We start from the raw sequence: 6763 nt of genomic DNA on the forward strand, positions 1-6763 counted from the left end.
TTAAAAAGAAGTTCTAATATTAGGGGAAGAAGTACAGAAGAGATCCAGAAGACAGACTCAGGCAAGTACATGGAAAGTTTGAAGTGAGGAAGTAATTCTTAGAAGGATCCAGAAAAATAATTATAAGGTGATGAAGTTAAGGGAGGATGGGCTGAATAGGTATGGGTCTTTAAGATGTGTCATGGCAAAAAGTCTCTCTAGACAGCTAAATTCTGGAGAGTGAGTCCTGAAAGTTGCAGTAAATAGCTGCACTGGATAAGCTGACAGGAAGAGAGAACTGTGTTCCTCACTGACCGTTTTTTCCTTTTATCCTTTCTGCTTGATGATAATGTTTCTTTAGGAACACATCTGTATTTGGTGATCCCCTAGATAGGTCTGTGGTTGGATTATTGGATTGGTGCTTGGGTAAATGGTATCTTATTGGGTTTGTTTCTATTTTGCTTGTTTGTCAATGTCCCCTAGATTTGTCTCCTGCTTTATATCCCTTAAAATACAAACCTTGTAAAAGAAAGCAAACTCCATGAGTGTAGTATCATCTGCTTTATAATCAATATTTTATCCTTCGTTTTGCTTTTGAACCTAGCAATTTGAAGCACCCTTTAGCTGCTTTGCCTTGTTACAGAAAACAGTGTGGTCTTGGCTCATGAAGGAGAGCTATTGATGGTGCACTTGTAGAGCAATGCATCATTTGAAGAAGCAAATATTTACTTGAGCTAGTGCATGTTTGTTTTCATAATGTGAAGCAGTCTGGGTAACAATTACTGCTAGCTAGACCAAATTAGGTACGTCATGATCTTTGTTTTAGGCATGCTTTATGTGATTCCTACTTACATACCTGACTTGATATTTGCGTGTGCCCTCTGGATCTAGTTGTCCTTCAGCTGAAATCACTGCTAATACTAACACAGTTATAGCTGGTCAGGCAAGTCCTCAATAACTCTCTACCATACCCAGAATGGATAATTCTGAAAAGAAATTATTGGTTTCATTATTGATTTATCAACCAGGAATTACACAAAGTCTAAATTAATAAAAGAACTGAGCAGTTTAAAATGCAACCTCCCATACTTTCTGCCATGTGTATCTATTTATTACATTTTCTAAAACTGTATCTACCAGATTGGCAACACATATGCAAAACCCACTTAAAACTATTTAACCACAAACAGACAGAGGTAATGAGGTCATTTCTATGGCAATATTTCAACATTGTTATAGTTGCCTGCTTTATAAATGATTTGTAAAAATATTTGTCCAAGCAATATCACCTCATTTATCAAGAAAGATTAAAATAATAATAGTATAAAAAACACATATGGGTAATTGATTCACAAATAGGGCTGGCTTTCTGTGAGATAATTGATCTGACCTTTGATTAAATCAGTGCTAGTAGATAGCACATGTAAGGGAGAGAAGTAGCAGCTCTAAGACCAATAATTATGTCTTGTGTGTTGCAATATTTCATCAATGCAAATCTGTTAATCCTTCTGAAGGTGATCCTGCTCACATTTGATAATGTAATGCAAAAAAAGCTTTGTCTTGAATATGGTTATCTACCTGGAAAAAAAAAAAAACACAACCCAAAACAAACAAAACCCACCAGCACTAAATCTTATTTCAGTTCAAAGTTTGAATGAGCTTTCATTGTTTCTGAGATTAAAGGTATGCATCAGAATATTTGTTTGGAAAATTAGCACAGGAATCAAGCTCTAGACGCTTGAAACACACAGACATGGGGACTTATCCCGGTGCAGTAAGTAATACGTATATACTGTTCCCTTTTTGCTTTGGGCACTATAGTGCTCCAAGCTTCTTCAGCCTTTCACTTTTTACAGGCAGAATTACCACTGCCATTAATGAAAGTTATGCCTCAGGTCAAGCCTGAGAAGGTAAAGTGCTGAGCTGATTTGACACTTGATGTGTCAGATGGTGATTTCATCAGGTTTCAACAGTCTGTTGGCATCAGGACCATTGAAATCGTTCTGGAAAGTCTGCAAAGGATGCAAGAGTGTAATGGGTGGTTCCTTAGATGGTAGTCTTTATGTACAATCGATACTGAAAGAGTCCTGCAGGGATGTTTGATGACTAAACACAGAGAGCCATCAAAAATAAGATTCCGATCATTAGTCAATGGTAATTAAGGACACTGCTTAGTTATTCTGTTTCTTTATGAGATTACTGGTGGCAACTGTGTTGTCTAAAAATAATTCCCAGCAAGGGAACACACAACAAAAACTTGCAAAATGTTTGATTCCTCCCCTGACATCCTCTGTTCCATTCAGTAGAGAGCAGGAAGTTTTTGAAACTATCAGAATAATTATAGAAGCCATCTCTTGTAATTACATCGTACCTCTATATATTCTCTCTCTACGCAGTGTCGATAAAATCTGAATTGCAGTCTGAATTTCTTTCTCTTCTCTCCTAGATCCTGGCCCAGTGAAATATGTCATGTACTTGAGTGCTCCCAGTTGATGCATGCACAAAAAATATTTGCAAGACTAGTCCTAAATTATCATGTGGTACTACTGTGAAGTGTAAAATATACCCTGATGCATCTCAGAAACAGGAGATAGAAATTAAGATGATTTGGTATTTAAAGGTGTAATTTGTAAGGTACCTTATAACCCTTTGAAATTTGAAGTGCCTTATAGGCTGGTATTATACAAACAATTGAGGAAGAAATTTGCTCTATGTAACAGCCATAGTGCTTGCTATATTTTGTCGTGTGTTCATAATACAGTGCTAGTTTCAATACACAGAATTAGAATATCAATTGCCTGTTTTTATTAGAGCACATTAAAGTGTTTAACCAAAGTGAAATTGATTGCATTGAATTGCAAATTTCAAATGGGGAAAAGCAGTTGAAAATAAAATTAGGATCACCAGAGAGAAGTTAATATGCTCTTTAGCTTTACTGTGCAGTAATACAAGCTTGAAATATGACTGCATATTCTGCTAAAATTGGGTTATAAGGTTAGCTTTGTTTGCTCAGCTTCACACAGAGGAGTTTCCTGAAACTTCTCTGGGTCTTATTGTCACTGGAATTAGACCATGCATGTCTGCTGGAGGGCAGAAACAGTTCATAATGCTAGTCTTTCCCTAATCTCTGGTTTTAGTTTAGTTGCATGGCAGCTAAATCACAAAGTTTACCAACGAACTTTACTGTATTTCTAATCCTAGAATGGTTTGGGTTGGAAGGGACCTTAAAGATCACCTAGTTTTAACCCCTTGCCATGGGCAGGGACACCTTCCACTAGACCAGGCTGCTCCAAGCCACATCCAACCTGGCCTTGAGCACTGCTAGGGGTGGAGCATCCACAGCTTCTCTGGGCACCCCGTGCCGGTGCATCACCACCCTCATAGTAAAGAATTTTTTCATAATGTCTTATCTAAATCTCCCCTGTGTCAGATTAAAACTACTCCCTGCCCTTAAGAGTAAATGGCTGCATCTCAGATGTACAGAGTGCTTTGCACTCCCATGATGTTGAAGGTACCCCAGTCAACTGGGGAACAGAGTCTGCTTATATGACAGAATGACAAATCTCACGGAAGTTAGTGTTGAGCTCAATGTAGACTTTCTCCAGGGTATGGAAAATTGGCTCACACTGACCTGTATTAGAAGGAAAATTAATGATTTCAAAATAGTAATCAAAATGACTTTCTATTCTGCGCATTTCTAGCAGTCAGCAAGTAGTTTTAAGCTTGCACTGGTAAGTTTGCTGAACAGCAGAAAACATGGATAGTAAGTGTCAGCGTTTTTAGGGCTTGCAACTGAAGGACTTGCCATGTTCAAACTATGACTAATGTGAGAACTTTTCTAAGTGTTTGAAATAAATAAAACAATAGAAACACCAAAGAAACAGAAATGATCCTTCCAACACATTTTTTTATGATGCTTTGGCTTTTTGTACTTCTCAGTTTAGCACTGGGAGTCATCTGCAAAGACATCTTTGAATATCCTAGCTGGTTTGACTGGTTAAGAGTAATTTACATGTTGTATGTGTGCATATAGGACATTGCAAAAGTCATTGTGTGAGCTTGTAACTGCTTTTGTGTTTGCTAAATTATTTGAGGCCTACAGTGCACTGTTTATCAAAATCAGGCAACGTCTCTGAGACTGTAGAGGTGATGTGTGAAAAAAACCCAGTGAACCCTATACCGGAGTCCCACACACACAAAGGAAACCTACTGGAAAATGCCTAAACGTGCAAAATTCCAGCTGATTTTCACAGAAGTGAAATTTCCCACATGACATACACTATGTTTTTCAAAAGAGTAAGGACATCCCTTGTTCAACATAGGTTGAGAAATGTTGCTATAAACCCTGTGACCCCATGAAAAAAACCCTCTGCATTGCTTCTCAGGTTAAGTGGAAAGGAGCTTACAGTTTGGAGACTTTAAAGTTATCATTAAGACACCGCACACTGAAAATACTGGATGTGCTTTTCATTGTGAATAATTGTGAACAGATTATTATTTTTAGTAATTAGTTAAGTGCATGACTCCTGTTATGTTTTCTTGTTTCCTGCATCTCCTTGCGTCACCACAGATGGATGGCCTGCAATACCTCCCACTGTTCATGCTCGCTGGGGTTGGCTCCGCCTCAGATGTGGGAGCTCCTTCTTAACAGCTGAGTGTGAGGGAGCTGTTACAACTAAAACTACATGGCATGTTGTCATGCTTTACACCCAGCCAGCAACCCAGAACCACACAGCTCACTCCCTCTCCTTCCTCCCAATGCTCCTGGAGGGATGGGGTGGAGAATTGAAAGCATGTAACTCGCACTGGTTGAGATAAGAACAGCCCAGTAACTAAGGTATAACACAAACCACTGCTGCTACCACCAATGATAATAATGATAAGGGAAATAACAAGGGAAGAGAATATAACCTCTCACCACCTGCCGGCCGATACCCAGCCCGACCCGAGCACATACTTAGCCCTTCCGTGTAACTGCCCCCAGTTTATACAGTGGGCATGATGTGCTGTGGTATGGAATACCCCTTTGGCTGGTTTGGGTCAGGTGTCCTGTCTCTGCTTCCTCCCAGCTTCCCCTCCTCCCTGGCAGAGCACGAGGCTCAGAAATTCCTTGGTCAGAGTAAACATTACTGAGCAGTAACTAAAACCATCGGTGTTATCAGTGCTGTTCCCAGGCTGAAAGTCTAAAACACAGCACTGCACCAGCTACTAAGAAGGAGAAAAATGACTGCTACTGCTTGAACCCAGGACAATGTGGAGCCTGACTGGAGCTCTGGAGATTGCAAAACTTCCTGTAATGCATGTCTGGATGTAGAAAGTTATTTAAAGCTGTACCAGTAGTTTCCTAACTGGTGTCCATGATGGAGTACTGGGTAGCATTCTCATGGAACAAGCTGCTCTTGTTTCCAGCTGCAAAGTCACATTAAAGTCAGCTAAAATTGCATTATTTCCTCATATTATCTGTTTCCATGTGAGCAAGTGATGTAGGGTAAAACAGAATTCTGAGGAGGAACAGGTTTTTGATACTGCAACCATGGTAGGAAGGTGGATCTCAGATTTCAGAAATGAGGTCTGTGAAGTCCTGAAGGGGAAGGAAGTTGATATTTCAGGTTACACATGGAAAGGGATGATCTGTGCAAACTTTTTGTTAAAATTGCTGAGGGGGGGAAAAATAAAATTATTAGGGTTTAATAGCCTGAAATCAAAAGTGCCTCTTTAATTTGTGTGCTGAAAGAAAGGCCTTGTTCAGCCTCCAAGCAGTGGCTGTTGTGGCTGCAATGGTGGAAGGGTAGTGGTTTCCCTGCTTTGCTTTGGCTTTGAGTTATGTCAAGACATCTATGCCTTTACCATCATATTACTGCTTGTACTTCTTGATCATTCAGCCACTGCAGCAGTAAGAGACAATCTGGCCCCTGATCAGAACGAAGTTCTGGTGTATTTCTGGCATCTGTTTCGATGAGTTCTAATCTAGTCTTAGTGACAAGCTGTTCACATCAAAATTTCTATTAGAAACAACATGGACACTACTAGATCATTTCACAGTTGTGTTCAAATGATACACAGCTGTACAAAAGGTACTTTTTGAGTTTCAAGTTAGTAAAACTTGTAGAAGTAATAATTAGTCTTTCCTAGTCAGCTTTTCTGACATCTTATTTCAGTGTAAGTTTGGAGCTCTCTGCTTACATACAAAGGGCTAAATTTTGTTATCTACCAGAGGAAGCTGTTCTGTCTCTTGTGACAAAGATGTCCTCAAATTGGACTGGCTGTAAAGTCTTGAACCCTAGTGATCCTTTGCTGGCCAAGAGAGCAAGACAGTTCAGGTCTTGCACCAAATCTTGACTAGGGACTCTGATGCAGCTCTGACACAGCTGTCTTTTTTTTTCTTTTAATTTAAAAAATACTTTCATTATTCAGAAATTAAGTGATGTATGTGATGAGGTTGCCTTCCATATGACCAGATGATCTCTAATTTGAGTGTATTTCTGTATAACGCAGTACGTCTTTCTACTTTGTCATGCCTGCCTACATGTTGTATTCGTCTGTATGCCTATCTCATAGAATCATAGAATGGGTTGGGTTGGAAGGGACCTTAGAGGTCATCTAGTTCGAACTATTTCCTCTTCATACCATGCATTCCTAATCTCCCTGTGTAGTATGTATTTTCTTGATTCCAGTCATTCTTCTAGTCTCTTTTCCCTTTATTCTCATTAGCTCCTTTGTAAAGCACTGTATTGCATCTATCCTGCATTATACTCTTCATGTATGAATCGTGACAAACTCACAG

The sequence above is a fragment of the Lathamus discolor genome, chromosome 2 (assembly GCF_037157495.1).
Source record: "Lathamus discolor isolate bLatDis1 chromosome 2, bLatDis1.hap1, whole genome shotgun sequence".
Lineage (NCBI taxonomy): Eukaryota > Metazoa > Chordata > Aves > Psittaciformes > Psittacidae > Lathamus > Lathamus discolor.